The sequence below is a fragment of the Caretta caretta genome, chromosome 2 (assembly GCF_965140235.1).
Source record: "Caretta caretta isolate rCarCar2 chromosome 2, rCarCar1.hap1, whole genome shotgun sequence".
Lineage (NCBI taxonomy): Eukaryota > Metazoa > Chordata > Testudines > Cheloniidae > Caretta > Caretta caretta.
Window position 1 is genome coordinate 235,107,450 of NC_134207.1, and position 21,407 is coordinate 235,128,856.

The 21,407-nt window shown below is 39.3% G+C and overlaps 1 protein-coding gene across 17 annotated transcripts in view; it reads left to right on the forward strand.

Moving 5' to 3' along the window:
• Nucleotides 1-21,407, forward strand: part of KIAA1217 (KIAA1217 ortholog) — a 531,293-nt gene that overhangs the window by 308,102 nt on the left and 201,784 nt on the right. For 2 of the 17 annotated variants that reach the window (XM_075125922.1, XM_048837876.2), the window contains exon 2: nucleotides 1,543-1,626. The exons of the other annotated variants lie outside the window; for them this stretch is intronic. The gene's annotated coding sequence lies outside the window, so the exon portion shown is untranslated. The remainder of the gene's footprint in view (nucleotides 1-1,542; nucleotides 1,627-21,407) is intronic. 17 annotated transcript variants of the gene reach the window in all.

Sequence of the window (21,407 nt, forward strand, 5' to 3'; positions counted from 1 at the left end):
AGCTGGAATGTGAAGAAATGACATGTTTAAAAATATATAATTTAAACACCTCCATTAAGGAGTGTGTAACTGTAGCACAAAGACAGAGGTAACGTTTACTGTAGATCTTAAAAATCTGTTGTCTTAAAAAATAAATAAATCCCCATTTCAGCAAATCTTTGCAGTACATGTTGTGAGGTACGTTGTGCCCTTTAAAGAATCAACTTAACACAAATCATCTGTGCATTTCTTTAATTTTCATGCTTTCATTGTGCAGTCTTTTATGAAAAAGGCCCATTTCACATTAATTATGCATGAGCTTTCCCAGTACAATCATCTTTTTACAGTGATAGCCATTAAAAAGCCAACATTATTTCAACAATTACTATCCAGTGATATGAGAGCATGACATTGTTCCCCCACAGTTAGAAGAGGGAATTATTGTAGTATCTCTGATATCATGATGTGGAAGTAACTGTTGGCAAATTACTTTTAATGGAGTACATCCTTGTTTTCTCAGTTTTTCAGCTGTGCACAGAAATTGCCATTTTTTTACCCATCACAAAACCCGACAGCCTGGAGTATAGGCTGGAGGGACCCTCCGCCAGTCTGATTGCCCCTGTGTGAGAGAGCAGGAATAAGAAGGATGTATATTCTGTCTAATTTATCTATCTTGTCTGTTTTACCATAGGTCTTTATAATTTGCCTATTACCATAGTATCTAAGTGCAAATGCTTAGTGCAGCGTACCAACCAATAATATGACCGCAACTTTTATTTAAAATATATATTAAAATCTGAAGAATTTTTCTAAAACAAACAAACAGCAGCAAAAGGGCTTCTGGAAGTCAGTATAGTGCTCAGGTCTTTGGGAATGTTAGAAGCTGAAAATTAGGAGAGGCAGGTCAAGTCGCAAGGTCCTTTTAGTGCTAATCGTGCTCCCACTGAAGTCAATAGCAGTACTCTCATTGACTTCAGTAAGGCAGGATCAGGCCCCTGATAGATGGTCTGACAGGCTCCATTCCTCTGATGTCAGACATAGCATTTTAAACCTGGCTCGTGTACTTTCCTTTTATTTTATTTTTATCCTGTAAATCCTATACGCACCGGATGTTGTGACCTACACTTTGTCTTTTCATTTCCTTCACACACCTGCTGCTGCTGCTGTCAGTCACTAAGGAGCCTTACTCCTCTCCAATCCTTTCTTCAGCTGCTAGATGCTGCTGAGAAGGATGATTTCACAGGGATACTTTTCTAATCCAGTAATTGGACAACTGGGTTAATCTCATCCAGAGGCTGGGATTTTAGTGTAGTATAGGGGTAGGCTTTCTTGATACCAGTGTGTAACTTCCATTAATGTTAATGTAGTTATGGGCAGGAGTATTGAGAAGATAATGTATGACGCTTGGTTGTAACTGAGGAAACATAAGCTTAAATACATTGCATTTGTGACCGGGGTATTAACTGCGTTATTCTGATCCCACTTTTTTCATAGCCCTTTAGCTGTTCAGATTTGAAAGCTACTATTCATTGCTGAATGGTACCCCACTTTTATATATTTCAGAAATGAATCCTGGCACAAAAGGACAAGTTCCCCTTTGCTTGTACCTAATATGTGAATCAGTATTCATTTAAACCCCACCCACATGTAAGTATGCACCCATGAAAAACTGGTCTTTTTTTATTTATGAATCACACCCTGATTTGCAAGAGCTTTTACATCTAGATCTACACCAGCGTCCCTGTATGTACTGAATAGACATGCAGTTGGAAAATCTTCACAGGGGAGAAACAGTGACTCAGCTGCACTAGTGGGTTTGAGAAAATTTTAATAGCAAGGGTAAAGACTTTGACATGGAGCAGCCCATTAATTCTCCACTAGCAGAAACAAGAAGTTTGTTGTTCCTGGGGTGCATCTCAGATAAACCAGGTACATATATGATAGAAAGCAAGAGTCTATTTTCCCTTCAATTATGTAGGTGGAACTAATGGATACCTGAGACAGATTAGTTTATCCAAAAAGGTTTTTCCCACAAAGGGTGAATGTTTGAAATAAAAACCAAAAGCATTGAATGTTTCTAGACTTTTTTTTAAAATATGAGATGAACCTTTGGCTGTTACAGTATTTAACATACATTCTCGATAGAGAGCGAGGTTGGTAGTCTGGAATGGAAAACTTCTCTTGAACATATTACATTATGATTCAGTTTCATCTCATGGTTCTGAGAATCTGTCATTTTTTTATTTAAAAAAACAAACAAAAAAACCAAACCAAAGGCACATTGTTCTTTTCATTATAGAAAACATTCCCATGAAAGGTGTACACCATTTATTGGAAATCTTCCATAACTGAAATAATTGGTAGTTTGCGGGTTCTTCTGAATTGAAGATATCATTAAAACGGTTAGAAAATTGTAGTCTTCTACTCTTAAATCACTTAGACATTGAAGCTTGATATTTTTATATATATAACTTTCTTTTTTGCTGTTGCTACTGCTATAATATTTTGACTTGGAAGATTTTTCCTCCTTCTGCCGTACCAGCAGATATCACTTTATATTAAAAGGAACTGTGAACTGACATGTTGAATCTTGTTTCTGCATTAATTAACCCAGCCACACAGGAGATGTTAGTTTGCCAAGAATTACCATGCATCCAGTATGTCTGGAAGATGTGTTTTTGTGACTGTTATAGATTGGCAAACCCAGCTTGAAATTTAGGCAACTCCTTTGTAGTCTATAGAGGAAGAAAAAGGGGATTATGACTAAAAGTTCACAAATACTCAAAAAAAAATTGTGAGAGACATTTGTTTTGTTAAATATTTTGGGGGTAGATTCTCCTGCCTTAACTCCAGTTGATATTGCTGAGTTACACTTGTAGAAGGAGAATTAGGCCCTTTTGATTTATCACAGTGGCACAAGTTTCAGTTGTACAAAGTGAAAAAATAATTCAATCCTTTTAAATTAAACTACTACAAATGTAGTTTGAAAGAAAGAGAGTTACCATTTTAATCTGTACCAGGGTCATTGTGAAGATTATTTTTCCAAGGCATACACAGCATTTTGATTTAGGTTGTGGTGTTGAGCTGCACTTTCAGTGTGTCAAACTAAAGCTACTGCAGGTTGTAACTAATGAGAAATGTTCACCTGCAGGTTTACTGGCAATTGCCACCTGGCAGTCTGAGTTCGGTTTAGACAATCATTCAATAACTTGTGTAGTAGCACAATAAACATTATCTTTCTCTTTCAGCACAGAGCTTTTAGCTCTGCCTCTGCAATAAAGGAATTAAATGCATTCTGGTTTTGTTCTGTGCTTTCAGCTACCACCTGTCCAGTGTTTTTTAGAATGTTGTATTTGGTGTCAAGAGCACGACAACATTTGTCTGTGGTGTTTCTTGTTTAGCAATTTACAAGAACTATCAAGCCTTTAAAGAGCTACTTATCTAGCCACTTTTGCTTTGCTTTTGGCTTATCTTTCCTAGGGCTTTAAAGGCATCTTGAATATCTAGATTTTGTGGTTTTCAAAGAGTTCTTTTAAAAAAACCTATTCATCATTCTCCTCTTCAAAATAATAATAACTGAGGCAATACAAGTACAGGGTGATACTCTATTATTATTTTACCATTTATTTTAATATATGCCAAAACCTTAGGCTCATGTACATATTTAAATATACAGTACAATAAAAATTAAAACAGCCAGCCCAAACCAGTTTGATTTCGCTCCTCCAAACCACTTAAATTAAGTGGTCAAAAATGAAAATGCCAGTCGGTCAAAAATGAAAATGCCCTACCTTCTCCAAAGGCCACAGTCATCCCTTGCCTCTCTACCCTCCCACTAAACCCTGGAAAATAGATGCATCTTGTAATGTGCTCTTAAAATTCATCTATTCCATGCCAAATGTGGGGAGTGAATCCTTAAATCAGGGACTAGACATGGAAAATACCTTGCCTTTTAAACTGGCATCTGATAGCTTGAGAGAGTCTTCTGCTTGCAACTATGGCAGTGTCACATAGGCGCAGAGACAGTCTCTGAAATAGCCAAGTGTCAGACCATTTTAAGTCTTTATAATCAATACCAGCATAAAAATTTCCACCTGAAAACTAACAGGTTACAGAGCTGTGGTGTAATGTACTGTTAGTGCAATATGCCTGTCAACAAGTGGGCTTCTATATTGCACACCAGCTTACTTGTCCAAATTGTCTTATGAGTCAGCCCCATATATAGTGCCATGCCGTCACCCAATTTCAAGGTGACAAATGCTCCTTAGTTTGCAAAATAAAGGAAAATCACTTGCCTAAAAACTGATGGTAATAAGCACTCTTCCACAACTGCCGTCTGATCACCTGATAGAAGCTGAGGATATAGATAGCAAACATGCTCCCACTCAGTCCGGTAGGCTGAGGTAATGTCTGCCATATCTTCTGATTAGCTCACTCAAGCTACAAATATCACTTTGGTCTTGTCTGGATGAGCCTCAGCCAGCTTGTTCCCATCCAGGCTTCAGTCTCAACCATCCACTAGGTAAGATGTTCAAATGCCTCAAGATGGAAACACAGAGCTGGATATCAACAACGTAATGAAGTCACCACAATCCCATGTTTCCTCACTAATTTTCCTAAGAGCCCCCATATAAACATTGAACAAGAGGGTGGCACGATGCTGGGCTCAAAAAAAGAGCTCTTGAGGCATAAGATTAACCACCTAACACTATTCTTTGGGAGGTCTCAAAAAGAAGGGAACACATGAACACAACATTGACCTCATTAATTCTTTCTAGGCCTCACTAGTGAGTTAATAATGTCTCATGATAAATGGTATCAAATGCCACTGATATAACTATCAGTATGGATGCTGATTTTCATCCATTGCCAGGAAGAAAACATTGGCTATCGTTACAGGTGTGGTTTGCTTACCATACCCAGGCCTGAACCCAGAATGACTAGAGGCAAGGCAATGCTGAGGCATCTAGATATTGTGAGAAGTTATGTTGCCATGTTCTTTGCAATCTTACCCAAAAAGAGAAGATTGAAACAAGTTAATAATTGGCCATATTGCAAAGATCAAGATAGGGTTTCTTGAGCAAAGGGTGTGCTGGTACCAGTGCTTCCTAAAGGACAGCAGCCACCATGTCCTCTTTGAAGGAGGGATAGCAAAGGTTGCACCAGGCAGGAAGGATGTGGAACAGTTTTCCTCTCAGCAACTTGAAAATCAAGAAAAGAGAACTTCACATTTGTGCCTTTGGCATAGTGCTATGCTACTTCAGGTACAGACAATTCAGTCCTACTCCAAGCAGCTTGAATTAATCAGACTTTCCTTTGCCATTTGCACAGCCACAGAATAGGAGTTTAAAAAAATCTTATGACACAATTGGTTGGCTTCATCATGGGATTTCTGCTAATGTGTCATAGTTGTCTTCCCTGTTGTATTATCTACCACTAGTCACCTGAAAACCATGGCAACCTGTGAAGACAAACTGGTGGAAGCAGCTGCCTTGGGACCACTGTATTGATAGTTGATTATAATATTCTAGTAAATTATCAGACAAGCAATCTGTCAGAGGGATAAAATTCCTTCCCCAAAAGCCCTCTAGAAGGGCTTGGGATAAATTAACCTTCAAGGGTGGACCATCTAAACAAGTCCAATGCCTCATATACACAAAATGGTAATCATTGGTCAATGACGTGAGTGTAATTTCCATTTCCCCATCCTCCAATTCCACCATGAATAATGAACCAAGAGTGTGGGAGAACATAGGCCCCAAAGAGAGACTTTCAAATGTATGGCTCCTTCAGGAGCTGTTATGTCAAGGGGTGGGTGGGGGATGATCAGGGAGCTTAACACAGGGTCTGACACCTTCTGGGATCAAAGCTTAGTTTATCAGTGGAATCTGAGGTTGTGTGGCATTTGGAGAGTGCAGAGGTAGCTCCATAAGGTGATACTCAAGAGTTCCTAATGTTGAAGGGAAAGTCCCATATTATTTAATTGAGGGGAAGGGGGGAAATGACTTACCTGGACAATGACCCCAACTGGAAGAGCTTAGTTTCTGGAATCCAGTAATGGATTTATTTTCACTAAAGAGCTAAGGTCCATCTGCTAATATAAAAAAAAGTATGATGTGTGACTGTCTGTCAGCCTAACAATTAAACAAACTAGTGCATGCAGGCAGTGATGGGAGATAGTATATATGCCCTGGTTTGTTTATTTTTAGGCTGTCAGATCATTGCAGGTTTTGATCCCTGTTCTTTTGTTTTTGTTTTTGGTTGGTTGGAGCATAGATTGATTTGGTGGAAAATAAATACATCCAGAAGTTGTAAGATTCAATATTCCATTACCAATTCCATGTTTAAAAATGTGTTTAAGATTTTTTTTAAAGGAACTGCAACCACACAAATAAATACATTTTAAGTTAATGGTCCAACAATCCACAAAAACTTGAGGGTTCAGAGGTCTAGAAATCTGGAAGAGCAATCTGTGCTTGAACCACTTCACTGAGCTAAGGAATTGTAGCAATTTCTGTATGTAGCCTATATTGGTACTGTAACACATTTCAGACATTCAGAGAACTTGTTACAGCTTTAACTTTACTTTCTCCTCCCTGTGATGATTGGCTGTTTGCTCCAGTCCCCCCACCTTCACAGTTTCTATACCTCCACTTCACTCATCTGCCCTTCTTACCATCTTCTTCTCTGCCCTGTTCCCCTCCCCCTTCCCTTCCCTTCCCTTTCCATTGAGCTGATCCCCTCCTAACTTCCCCCTCCCGCAAATTATGGATTTAATATGATTTTTTGCTGCTATATTGTTCACTTTGCTTGTGTGCTATATCCATTCCCCCACCCTCTGTCTGTCTTGTCTGTTTAGATTGTAAGCTCTTCAGGGCAGGGAACATCTACTACTCTGCATTTGTACGGTGCCTAACACAATGGAGCCCTGTTCTTCATTGGCCCATAGGCACAGGCTAGGAATCTTGCCTTGTAAAGAATATCACAATAATTAATTTAATACTTACCATAAAATAGGTTGAAACTACAGTTCTAGGTGTGGCTGAGGTTTGCAATTGTTAATATGAAACCATAGCTCTAGCTGCTTAATTACCATTTTATTAATATAAAGTAACAAAACCAGTTAATAGCCATGAACGTGCTGTATTTGGACCTTTGGTAAGCATTAATACAACAAATACAGACCAAAATTTTCCAGTATTAGGTGCCTATACGGAACCAGCTATATCCATATTTAAGCACCTAATAAAAGTGGCAATTTTTGTTTTTTTTTAAAAGTGTGTGTATTAGGATCTAAGCTTAGTATATACGGAGCTATGAAGAAAATGAGCTACCTGAGAAAGAATTGCCTTAACGCTTCGAAACAGAGATTAATTTTAAATTTGGGGGTAGGATAAGGTGTGACTGGTGGACTGCCAAAATTAAAACTAATTTGTTTTATTTCATTATTATTATTTATTTTTAATTAATTTATTTATTTATTTTGTTGTTGTTTTGTTATTTGTATTGTAGCAGTGCCTCCAGGTCTCAGTCAGGAATTGGGGCCCATTGTGCTAGGCATTATAAACACACAAAGACTACATAATTCCCGCCCCAAATAATTTTCAGTGTGAGTACACTGTTAGTACAGTGAAACCTCATTCTTGATCCAGATCCTTAAATCCTTACTCAATCTGTTCTTGAGCAAAATCCCCATTGACTTTAATGAGAGCTTTGCCAAACTAAGGATTTTAGGATTTGCCCCATTCTGGAATTCTATTTATGTAAGGTAGCATTAAAGTTCCTCGTTGTTTCAGTGCACAGTAGTGTGAAAAATACAGACATGGTTATACAGAACCTCTCTTTATGTGACCAAATCCTGATTCCTTTGAGGTCACTAGAAAATTGCCATGGACTTCAGAGATCAGGATTTAGCCCATAGTGAAGTTATTCTGGGGAAAAGTGTCACTTAAAGAAGGTTCTGATGTGTATCAATGAGGTCCTGAAGATGGAATATGTAGTAAATTGATAGTGATCTACTGATATTACAAAACTGGGAAGGGATGTCAGGGTGAAGAAGGAGGGCAATAGAATTCAGAACAACTCAGGCAGAGAAAGAGCTAGGAAAGATAAGTGGCTTATGCAGTTCAGTGATGAGGAATATTGGTTACAGAGAGGGCCAGAAACAAGAAAAGGGAAACACTGCGCTTACCACGGAGAGGCTGCAAGTCCTGGACAGAAGATAATTATAGTTTCAGAAAAGTATGTAAAATAGTAATGAAAACAAGTGGACAGGACAACACAGGGTAACCGCAATGATCTATACTTAATCTCACCATGTTCTTTTACTAGAAGAAGAGGGGATCTCACAGAGGTATTTGTAGTTTTGAAAGGGAATAAAGAGAAGTACTTCTCAAAATTGCCCTAGTGAATATAAGAATAAGGTGATACTAGGCTTGGGCTAGGAAAGGATCAAGTTGTTATGTGAGAGACTATATTGCACGTAGTGTGAAACCCACCCACTAGTGTAGATGCAACAGAGGGCCTCCACTTCTGAGGAAACATAGTTCTGCTGCACAGGATGGGTAACTGTGGAACTGTGTTCAGAGTGTTCCACATCTCTTGTATGTGGTGAAATTGGGCTCTGTTTAGCCGCGCATGGAGATGTGTGGGGGTAGGGGCATGACTTTCTCCCTTACTGTGAAGGGGAAATATTTTTTGATGATTATTCCAGAGTGAATCAAAAAAGTTTGTTTACAAAATGCATTTAATCCTAACTAAATGTGTGCTGATATTTTTTATCATAAAGCATGCTTTATTGAAACCATCCAACACACATTAATTTTTTTATGAACTGTGCATTCAGATTATGTGAAGGAAGAGTTTGATATAGTCCGTTCTAAATTTACTGGTTAAGTATACCACCTTCTTCCAAGGTTTCTCTTTTTTTCTCCATTCTCTTTTTCTTTATCTGTCTTGGCATTCATTTCAAATTAACCCCAGATTGGTAATGACCAGATTTTGGTAGCACATGAAGGCTTCTTGTTGATCTATGTAAAATGAATTTAGTGGACTCAGTCTAGGTCTCATTGGATAGATGTCCATATCACAACCACAGTTATCGTACTAACTATTAGTCTTAGCAGAGGGGCCATGCATGAATGGCCTCTCTCCCAGGGTTTGGTCTTTCCATGATCCAGCTGGGTACCTTAGAGAAGCTTACACTCCCATGGCCAGTATTGTATTCACTCTGTGAATGAGCAGAGAGAGGGTTGGTCTCCAGGTTTCTCAGTTCAGGACCTTTCACAGAGGTGTGTGTGTTGAGGGAAATATTAATTTAAAAATCTGGAATCTCACCCGTAGGAATTTAGAGAAAGTTTTCTTCTCCAATTTCTGTTATGGCTGAGTGAACCAGTTCACTTGGAATAAGAGCCAATGCAAAGTTTGCCCCAAACTCAGGCTGAACCTGTTTTAATGTTCAAAGAATGTGATTAACTTCTGTTTGTTTTTGTTAATTTTTACTTTAATTTGCTTCCTGGTTTTGGAAGTAGAAGTTCTGAAATGCTGTGAGATAATGTATTCTGAGATATATCAGAGGGGTAGCCATGTTAGTCTGTATCCACAAAAACAACGAGGAGTCCGGTGGCATCTTAAAGACTAACAGATTTATTTGCGCATAAGCTTTCGTAAGTAAAAAAACCCCACTTCTTCAGATTCATTCTGTTATAGTATTCTCATCCTAGCCAAAGGCAGGAATACCAGAATTCTTGCAAATGAGTCTGGTCTTGAAAAATATCCAATTGAATTTCTAGGCCACAAAGACAAAGATAAGCTTTAGGTGAAAAAAATCCACATTTTTTCCTTCTGAATCCTGAACTAAACCTGTGAACCTGTTGAGGATAATCCACTGAAACTGTTATTCCTCAGTAGGCCTGTGAGGAGAACTGGGTCTTTCCATTTTCTATTATCCGTTGGCATTTCATTTGCTGCTGATCTAGCATTCAATAAAAATGTTTGCTAACTTGGAGTCCTAAAGAGAAGATACTTTGAATCACAATTATCTGAATTTGCAGGGACATATCCATATTATATACAAAAAAAAGACGCTTTAAATCACTTTTATCTGGAAAAGAAGAGGTATATTTTGCTGTATTTATATGTCCTTCCAATTACAGGAATATATTGCTCTTCTTTTCAAGATAAAAGTGATTTAAAGTGTCTTCTTTTTGTACATAATATTTATATGTCCCTGCAACTTCCTTTTCAATCAGCCATTCTATCATACTTACAAAGAATTAAGGAAACTGATTTTCATCAAATTTGCAAGAACTGTGCAAGTATCGGTTCACTTTAAAAGTATTATAGCTTCCCACCTTTTGTGAAAGATATAATTACAAGAAAAACAGAGCGTCTTGGGAAGAGGCTAATTAGTAAACTGTATGCTTCATGTATACTACACTCTCTGCTGGGGTTGAATGCTTTTCTGCATAGACTTTTTTAGCTGCACTAACAGCAATTACAGGGCAGTCAGATAAAAATAAATCTACATGATATGGATGATGGAATCAACTACTAAATTATTTAAGAAATAAATCAAGATGACATCATGCCATCAGTCAGGGAGTTCTGTATTTCTCTCCCTACACTCATTGTATTGTATGCGTTTCTAATGCATTTATAGCACTATAGAAATGTTAATAATAATATTATGCTGATGGAATACCTTTAAAAATTACATTGTGCACTGCAGTCTGCCATAGAATTTGGGGGGGTGTAACAAAACCCCCAACAAAACTGCCTTTTAGTCAGGTGGGAGATGGAAAGGGAGTGGAAAGGGAAAAGGAAATGACCACATGAAACTCCTTGGAAAAAGTTTCAGAGTAACAGCCGTGTTAGTCTGTATTCGCAAAAAGAAAAGGAGTACTTGTGGCACCTTAGAGACTAACCAATTTATTTGAGCATGAGCTTTCGTGAACTACAGCTCACTTCATCGGATGCATACTGTGGAAACTGCAGAAGACATTATATGCACATAAAACAATACCTCCTCCCACCCCACTCTCCTGCTGGTAATAGCTTATCTAAAGTGATCATCAAGTTGGGCCATTTCCAGCCAGAAGAGTTCCCAGAAGTTACCTACTACAGGACAGGCCTAACAAAGAAAATAACAGAACTCCACTAGCCGTCACCTTCAGCCCCCAACTAAAACCCCTCCAACGCATTATTAAGGATCTACAACCTATCCTGAAGGATGACCCAACACTCTCACAAATCTTGGGAGACAGGCCAGTCCTTGCCTACAGACAGCCCCCCAACCTGAAGCAAATACTCACCAACAACCACATACCACACAACAGAACCACTAACCCAGGAACCTATCCTTGCAACAAAGTCCGTTGCCAACTGTGCCCACATATCTATTCAGGGGACACCATCAAAGGGCCTAATAACATCAGGCACACTATCAGAGGCTCGTTCACCTGCACATCCACCAATGTGATATATGCCATCATGTGCCAGCAATGCCCCTCTGCCATGTACATTGGTCAAACTGGACAGTCTCTACGTAAAAGAATAAATGGACACAAATCAGATATCAAGAATTATAACATTCATAAACCAGTCGGAGAACACTTCAATCTCTCTGGTCACGCAATCACAGACATGAAGGTGGCTATCTTACAACAAAAAAACTTCAAATCCAGACTCCAGCGAGAAACTGCTGAATTGGAATTCATTTGCAAATTGGATACTATTAATTTAGGCTTAAATAGAGACTGGGAGTGGCTAAGTCATTATGCAAGGTAGCCTATTTCCCCTTGTTTTTTTCTAAACCCCCCCCCACCGATGTTCTGGTTAAACTTGGATTTATGCTGGAAATGGCCCACCTTGATTATCATGCACATTATAAGGAGAGTGGTCAGTTTGGATGAGCTATTGCCAGCAGGAGAGTGAGTTTGGGGGGGGTGGTGAGAGAACCTGGATTTGTGCTGGAAATGCCCACCTTGATTATCATGCACATTGTAAGGAGAGTGGTCACTTTGGATGAGCTATTACCAGCAGGAGAGTGAGTTTGTGTGTGTATGGGGGTGGGGGGGGGTGAGAAAAACTGGATTTGCGCTGGAAATGGCCCACCTTGATTATCATGCACATTGTAGGGAGAGTGGTCGCTTTGGATAAGCTATTACCAGCAGGAGAGTGAGTTTGTGTGTGTGTGTGTTTTTTTGAAAAAAAAGGGGGGGGGAGGGGTTGAGGGGGGTGAGAAGACCTGTATTTGTGCTGGAAATGGCCCACCTTGATTTTCATGCACATTGTGAGGAGAGTGGTCACTTTGGATAAGCTATTACCAGCAGGAGAGTGAGTTTGTGTGTGTGGTTTTTGGAGGGGGGGGGGGGTGAGAAAACCTGGATTTGTGCTGGAAATGGCCCACCTTGATTATCATACACATTTTAAAGAGAGTGGTCACTTTGGATGGGCTATTACCAGCAGCAGAGTGAGTTTGTGTGGGGGGTGGGGCGGAGGGTGAGAAAACCTGGATTTGTGCTGGAAATGGCCCAACTTGATGATCACTTTAGATAAGCTATTACCAGCAGGAGAGTGGGGTGGGAGGAGGTATTGTTTTATGGTCTCTGTGCATATAATGTCTTCTGCAGTTTCCACAGTATGCATCCGATGAAGTGAGCTGTAGCTCACGAAAGCTCATGCTCAAATAAATTGGTTAGTCTCTAAGGTGCCACAAGTACTGCTTTTCTTTTTTCCTTGGAAAAAGCATGTTGAAGACGCACTAGAATGAGAAGCTAGTGTTTTCTCCCTGCTCTTGAAGATCTTACCTTTGCAGAACCTTCACAATCTCTCCTTTTACCTCTTTCTATTCTCAAAGCACCACACTGCAGTCAGCATCCCCCTAACTGGAGACTGAACAGGACTATCTCTGGCATCAGTTAACACAACTTCTTAGCTGTGATTCCTTCATCCCACTAAGTAATGCAAGGCTTTCCTTCCCTCGCAGGAGCTCTCTGTGTCTCAGTGCTTGCAGTGCTCCATGCCCCTGGCAGAGCAAGAGGCTAAAGCTGACATTTATTTAATATATGTCGCTGAACTTACCAATGAAATGCAAGTATCTCCATGCAAAAACGAAGCTACTTTTCTAAGCTCCTTTAAAAATACTAATGGGGAATTGCTGCCCCCCAAATCCCACCATGTAGAAGCCCCTGAACTCAGTGGAACCAGCATTTGTCTGCTGAGCAGTGAGTCCTCTCTAGTGTGTCTGAACTCCCTGAATAAAATGGAGCTGTGTTGTGTGGAAACTCTCTGTGAGCGGCGGTTGGCTGGAGGAAGAAAGGGGTGCAAATCACAGGGTCGCTGCTGCTCTTCTGAGTTCTTGTGGCAGGATCTCTTCCACTGAATCCTTGTGAAATTCTCCTATGTTAGCGGTGTGCACAGGGGGCAGGATTTTGACCTGTCAGTTTTAGTCATGTAGTACACAAATGAGGAAGCTGCCAGAATTCACAAACCATTTTGCTATTGGAGTAATAAAGGCATATATTAAAAGGTTGAGAAATGCTGAGATTATACATGTTTAGGGTTTGTATAACATTATTAAATACTAAACTAATTATCTGAAAGAATGTCTGTCTGCTCTGGTGTTGCAATAACTAAACAACAAAAAATTTTATTTGTGACCTCAAAAATATTTTCATCTTTCTAATAAGACTGAAATAAAGCAGGAAAGTAGTAGGCAAAATGAACTGTTCAAGAACTTTACCATATTAAGCTAACTTCACAGACCATGATTGTACCTGGAGTGAGTGGCCTTTATTATACTAAAAACATAAAGATGGGAAATCATACTTATTATAGGAAACAAACTTTAGAAAGTGTTTACTTTGTATTGTTTACTTCATTGCAAGCTAAGGAAACACAGCAGCATAACCCTCAATTAAACTAAACTGCATGAAAATCTCTGTGTGTGTGAGATATATACACACACACATCTAGCACAGAAGTTGAGCTGTCTGTCTAGTGAGCATCAGTGTAACAAATGTTTTTTCTTTATATTTACAGCTTCCATGGTTCTTGAAGCTAATTGGATTTTAATCCATACACTTTCCTTAATGAGCCAGATTTTGCTCTAATTTACAACCCATGCAAATCCAAAACAATGAGGTATTTATATGGGGTATAAATCACAGGGAATTTGACAGGGAATCATTTGAGGATTTTAATAGCTTTTGTGTGTCACTTAAAAAGTGGTAACTAACTTTATACAATCTTCTAGTGTTCCGTATGTAGAAAGAGCCACATATATTGCAGCTATTAATGTAAGTTTTGTTGGCTGTGAGGTCAATGGAATTAGTATTAATGTTCTTTCGGCTGATAAATCTCAGTATGATAGCCTTCTGTGAAATAATAGCATAAATAGAACAGATTCTTAGCAGTGGATGATGTCCGCCTTCTTTTGTCTACCAAGCTAACATTAGTAAAATGAAAGGATGATACGCCTACAGAGAGCTATGGAATTCTGCATGGGTGGGAAAAGGACTTCCATATGCGGCCAATTGTAACCGCAAGGTTTCCTGTCAGATAGGAGAGAGTTTTGTCTCAGCTTTTCACCTAGGATCAGTAGAAAACCTGTAAAGTGTGTGCAGCACTGTTGAGATGATATTTCAGAGCCCTGTACAAACAGTCCTATGTGTGATAAGCACTGGGGGCCCGATACTGGCCCACTGCTGTAGCAATGACAATAAGGTCTAAAGCTGCTTTGATGAGGCAGCAGAAATTCCCCTGGTATATAGAGCCAGTGCAGCCAACTCTACACCATTTCCTCCTGGCTCTCCCACCAGCATAGGGAGTGTATTGGAGTATGCCCAGCGAGGGAGGGATTCTGGCTGGAGTGCTACTGTGCTCCAGCAATCCCTGGACTGTCCCTTATGGTCTGTTACTAGCTAATATAAGTTACAGCAACCCCCACACTGAGCTGACTTGTGCCAGAGGCTAAACTGGTCCCTAGCAGAAGAGTGTATTGGGGAGCAAAGAGGGGCTCCTTCCCCACTCATGTCTTGTGATGAATACAGTTTGGCCAGACATGTGGATTGTGTCCTGTAAGTGTTGTCATTCCCATTTTACAGACTGGAAAGCTGAGGCACAGAGGTTAAATTTTTAAGGCATGATGAAGACAATGACCATATAAAAACCTTGGAACAGTAGTTCTGAAAATACCTTGCAGGGTTTCAACTAGCGACAGGCAAAACCAGGGGCTGTTTTACTTTTTAAAAAACAAAAGTGGAATGGCTGAGATCTGAGCCCCCCTTATCTGAAGCACCAGTTTTTTAGTTTGTTTTTCATTTTGGGGGTGGAGGTGGAATTGGGTTCATGACTTCTGTTTTGGCCTCCCGTTTCTACACGCACTTCTTATTTGAAATGATTGTTCCTTCCTTTCTTCATTTGTGGTGATGTTGCCACAGGTGCATGATGTACTCCTGGTCCCTGATTTTGGGAAAAGATTTTCTTGATTTGAACAGTGTTTTCTGAGTTCACTGAACTGTCCTGTGTTTTAATGATCTGAGGTAGTTGTGCCTGCTGATGTAGTTAAGTGTGTATATATGCTGCAGTGTGGGATCTCTCACGTCTGAGATAGCTTAAGAAGATGGAACTCAGTACTTTCGGATAACTGTATTTTTGTTGGTAGGAGGAGGGAAAATCACAAAATGAAGCATGAAATTGATTTTATGTCATGCTTGGTAGCACAGGGTAAAGAATGGTGTGGGGGAAGCATAAAGTAAAGCTTGTAATTATTTTCAAGCATCTCTTCAGAATTCACAGCACTTTGATTATCCCGCTGTAGTGGGATGACAGAGTCATTTTAGCCAATTGAAGTTTTAGCTAAACAGAGGGAATTTTTAATGTAATTTAATCAGTGTTTATTAGCATGGTTTCCTTTGTAAGGAGAGTTTTGTTGAACTGTTAATAATTTTCCTGTTGCCCTGTGATTGTCTTTCTTTACTGATGGGGCGTAGCACTAGAAAAATTTCTCTGTATTGCTTCCCTCCCCCCCCCCCCCAGTCAAACTAGTTTAGAAAAACAATTTGTTCTTATTCAGTCTGTTCTACTTTGTGCTTTTATACTTTGCAATATGTATGTCTGCCTACTTCTCTCACAGACACATTTTTACTTTCTTATACACAACCTTTTAGGAATGGGACTCCCTGCTTGGATTAATCTGTGGGTACTGTCACTCTGTCTAAAGTGGCCCAGGACCATGAGTGCCAAACTCAGAGCAAACTGTCAAAGAGGAGGACAGAAACCCCAAACTGATTGTATGGTCTGTATTTAGACTTCACCAACCTAGTAACATCTAAAGCACTATAACAGTCTTACCGTGGAGTGTCACACACTCTCCATGGGCATTGCAGTCTATCTTGCCACCCAGGCAAGCTGGAATATGTGATACATAGTCACTTTATACCAAAAATCACAACAAAATTCAGGTTACTCCCATTCCCAAAGGACCAGTCACTTACCCCAAATCTCAAATCAATGAGGCCTGTAGTTAGTTTATTACAGGATTGGCATAAGATTTATTAACTTAGAAAAGAAATAAGAAAATTATTTACAAGGTTCAAACAGGAAATAATACACCCAAATGAGTTAGTCTCAGATTTAAAAAGGTAACAAACTTCTATAATAAGCAGCTCTGTATGTCCTTTAGAGCTGACCCATGCCAAGCAGCATGGGGATTTCTTGTTATGTTTAGAAATCTTTGCCCCTCAGAGTCCGACACAAAGAGACCAAATTTCTCCTGTCATGGATTTTTATCCCCCTTTACCCCAGAATCCAAGCTGATGGGATGAGTTCATTCACAGGCCTCCTCTTCCTAGAGAGGATGAGGAATGCAGTTAACAAGTTCTCTGTCCTTTGATGCTAAACAATGCCTCATTTGCCTTCAATGGGCCATCTTGCATGCAGGACAGAGACTTTACCTTACTTAATGATTCTTTTCCTCTTTGGAGAGTTACAGGATTACAAAGGTTTATGATGCAAACACTCAATATGACTTTATACCATGGGATACAAATACTGTAAGTAGGATTAATACATGCAGCATCCTACAAGCATTCTGTAAAGTCTGAACACTAAACACATTCTTATAACACTAATAGCTGTTTTAACTATACTAAGCCCCAGGTAAGGTAGACTGGTTTCCAGCTATACATTTGTCAGTGTTCAGCAATGCCCTGGGCCTTGGCATGACCTGGCACTGGGTCTGCCAGCATCACAGGCGTGTCTATACTGTAGCCTAAGATGTAATTTTCAGCTCAGGTAGACTGACCCACGCAAGCTAGCATGCTACAAATAGCAGGACAGCATCACAGGCTAGCCGCCTGACCCTCTAGGTGGGCACTCACATGCCTAGCCGGTGCTACCACCTGCACAGCTGTAACCACGCTACTATCTTTAGCATGTTAGCTTGATCAAAATTAGCATTGGTATGTCTACCCAAGATGGAAATTGCACCCCGGGCTGCAGTGTACGCTCTCCTGCTCCAATCCATCCTCAAGATCTACTTCAACCATGGGGCCCTCATGAACTAATAGTGGCCAGTTGGAGATAGTTGCCATCTATTTGGGAGGGAGGGAAACAACAACCCAAAAACCCTTTGGTTGTATGATTTATCCCTCTTCGTCATCATTCATTTGTTGCTTTTCTTCAACAATGAGCTATTTGGGGCAGGGACTGTCTTACTATTTGTTTGGCCAGCACCTAACAAATTGTGGAATGTAGCTATAATATAAATTAATTACAGATGTAATAATTTCTAATATGGGTTGAGCCCCCCCAAAGCTACATGTATTCCAGGGTTACGTTAGGTCTACAGAAATTGAGCTGAGAATTCCAAACTCTTACTAGTTCCAATGACCCAAGTCATATTTCTGTCCTGTGTAATTGACAAAATACTGAAGCACCAGCCAGTCTTTTTAGATAAATTATAGATTTAGGAAAAGCAGCCCTCAGTCAGACACCTAATAGAAGGTGTGAACCACTATGGTATGACATGTTTCTTTTATGTAGTAACACCCATTGCGACAGTAGTTCAAAAACAAGTAGGACAAGGAAACAAAATATGGCTTGGTTAGTTAAATAGGAAGATATGTAAAACTTCACACAGGACATAGAATTAAGTGGTAGCTGGGAAGTCTGCCAAGAAGATCTAAGGTTTCAGTTCCACAGTGCCTTTAGTTACATGCTACTTTTCTTCAGCGAGAAAATACCATTTCTCTCCTACAACATTTCCTTCAAGGGCTTCTCCTGTGGCTGTTTATTAATAAACAGCTGTTTGCAATGAAAGACAATCTCTTTATAGGAATCATGGTTTCCGGTAGATGTGTTTGGTGTTTACTGAGGACTATTTACACTTATATTTGTTTTAATAGGATCCAGATAAGGGTATGTACATATGTGAAACTACAGCTATGAATTATACCATTCAAAAGGTGGCATATTAATGAATGGACATATGTTTTTCATAGGTGGCTTAGGTCAAGACCAACTTACAAACCCAGTTACATATTGAATATTGTATGTTTAGAAATTCTTATAGTAAAATACCCCCTTTAAGAGTTCTGAATGCATGTAATAGTGTAAAAGTTTTAATATATAATCAACCTTCATAATAAACTCATTTATTAAGATCTCATTATGTAATAGAGAGATAAGGCTGTCATTAAATGTAATAAACTTATTACATTGATATTTAAGTACAACAATAAGTATCATTGTTAAATTCCTCTTCTTAAACACATTTCCTGGAGATTAATTCTATTACAGAATCTTACCTCTTACAAAAGTGAAAGTAGAGCAATTCTGAGGCTACTTTGCTTTACCCTGGGGACTAGCCCACCATGAAAGATGATCCCAGGATTGGGGGAAAGGCTACAAAAAGGACATAAGGAAACCTTTAACTTTGCCACCTCAATCTTGCACCATCCACAACTCAGGAAGGTCAGAAAATCTGGTGCTCTCTATTCGAAACCTCAGCTATACTGTGTTTCTTTTCTTTTCACAAACACTATTCTAACTAGCTCTCCTCTACAAAAAAAATTCCAATCCCATGCTATCCCTTTCCCATCATACAAGCTGCCTTTTGCATTAGGTATTGACAAAAAGAAAAGGAGTACTAGTGGCACCTTAGAGACTAACCAATTTATTTGAGCATAAGCTTTCGTGAGCTACAGCTCACTTCATCGGATGCATAAAAGTGGAAAGTGCAGTGAGGATGTTTTTATACACACAGATCATGAAAAAATGGGTGTTTATCACTTGAATTACCAGCAGGAAAGTGGGGTGAGGGGAGAGAAAACCTTTTGAAGTGATAAACACCCATTTTTTCATGATCTGTGTGTATAAAAACATCCTCACTGCACTTTCCACTTTTATGCATCCGATGAAGTGAGCTGTAGCTCTCGAAAGCTTATGCTCAAATAAATTGGTTAGTCTCTAAGGTGCCACAAGTACTTCTTTTGCTTGAATTCAGCAGTCCCCTTTCCTAAACGTGAGACTCTGGGGTATAAGTGAATAGAAGAGAGTATTTAAAAAGCATAATTTAAATTTACTTCCAGTGCCCTTACTCAGTATGTAAGTCACACTAACTTAGAGGAGCATAGTTGGAGGGGGTATGTTAAAGTTGGCCATCCTATTACACATTTTTTATCATACATAGATGCTGCTGCACTTTAAGGGACACTGTTAACTAAGAAATTATACTTCTTTCTGAGGGGGCATGCCTAGTGTTACAACTACATGTGAGATTATCAAACTAAAAGAGATTAGAGAAAATATTTTTCTACTTTTCCATTTATTTACTTTCTGCATTTGATATCTTCACTGTTTCCCTTGTGCAGTTAGTCAGTTCCTCTTTTATTTGTGTGGCTCTTTCATACAGCAGTAAGGAGAGAAAATTATTTTTCTTTACATAGGAAATATGATAATAAAACCAAAGAAATTGGCAGGGCAACCCACGGGTAGGTATTATACCTAAAACTACTTTTCTCACATTTTACTGAAATCTCTGTCAGAAGAGAGAGGGTTCCTGATTTAGATTGAGTGCCTGTATAGAGATAATTGATAAGTAGGTCAATTTATAATAATTGGTTTGTACTAATTCATCTGTGTAGTTTTTAATGCTAAAGAGACTATATGAGTTGACAGTTCTTTCTTATCTGATTTTAGAATGGAAATGTATGCCAGTAGGATTTCTCTTTTAAAGTATCTCTCTCTCCTCACAAACTGCAACTATTTAATCAAATCTATATTAAAGCCTGTTGGGTGAAGTGATGCGTGCCTGTAATCCCAGCTATTTTTGAGAGTCTGAGGCTGGCGGATCACAGAGGGGTTCTGGGCTGCTGTGCGCTATGCCAATCAGGTGTCCAGTGCCACGGACTGCCTGGCCAGCGGGTAAACTGAAGGACTGGTTAGAACAACATGAATGTGATCAGTATTGTGATCAGTGCCCTCTCTGTGAGGGGTAATGGATCGATTGATCAAGGTGATATCAAAGCCTAAGAAATGTAAATGAAATACACCTTTTAAAAAGATCTTGGTGTGCAGAATATACCCAGTTGCCTTTATAGCATGTCAGAGAAATTTGTGTCACCAGATAGGTGGATTTTCAGCACTTACTTTGTACTTGCAAGTTTCTTTTAAAATAGGGCCATTATTTTGGTCACAGAAGGTCAAGCATCTCAGGAAACAAAATAACGGGCAAAAGACTGAAGTATCATCTCTCTTTTCCTTTATTATGTCTGAATTGTGTCTTCCTTTGAGATACTTTATTTAATGTTCCACAAAGAACACTGGTAGCTGGATAACTCTGTCAGCTGGGATGCCTAGCAATTCCTTTAAAAATCTTAGTCAAAGAGCATGAAGTCTGTGTGTGTTGTGGCTTGCTTATTTGTGAGTGACTTTGTCTGAGATTCTGCTGATTTGCAGATCAAGAAATGTGTGCGTTTGAATTGCAGTTGCACTTCTGTGAGCAAGTTCCTCACTGGTTTATATTACTGCCAAAGGGGTTGCTCAGAGGTCAGTGGGGAGTAAGCATAGGATTTGGCTCTTGAAGACTAAAAACGTTGTGTCAAACCTTAAGTAAGATAGAATATGTTAAACTGACAGTAGGCTGATATATGGTTCAACTTTAGTTGAAACATGTCTTCTATACTTTTAGCAGTATGTAATCATATACAGAAGTTGACTGGTGGAATTCAGCTATGTCTGCACAATAAAAGTAGCAAGCTATATACAAGAACGTTGGTATTCAAGGGTGTATAAAGAGCTGCACTTGGTTTCCTGGAGGTCCAACTTGAAAACAGATTATGTAGCTTGGTGTCCTTATTATGCTTTTTTGTCTTCCCTTTTTGATGATCTTGAATGATGCCCTCTCACATAAGAACGGCTAT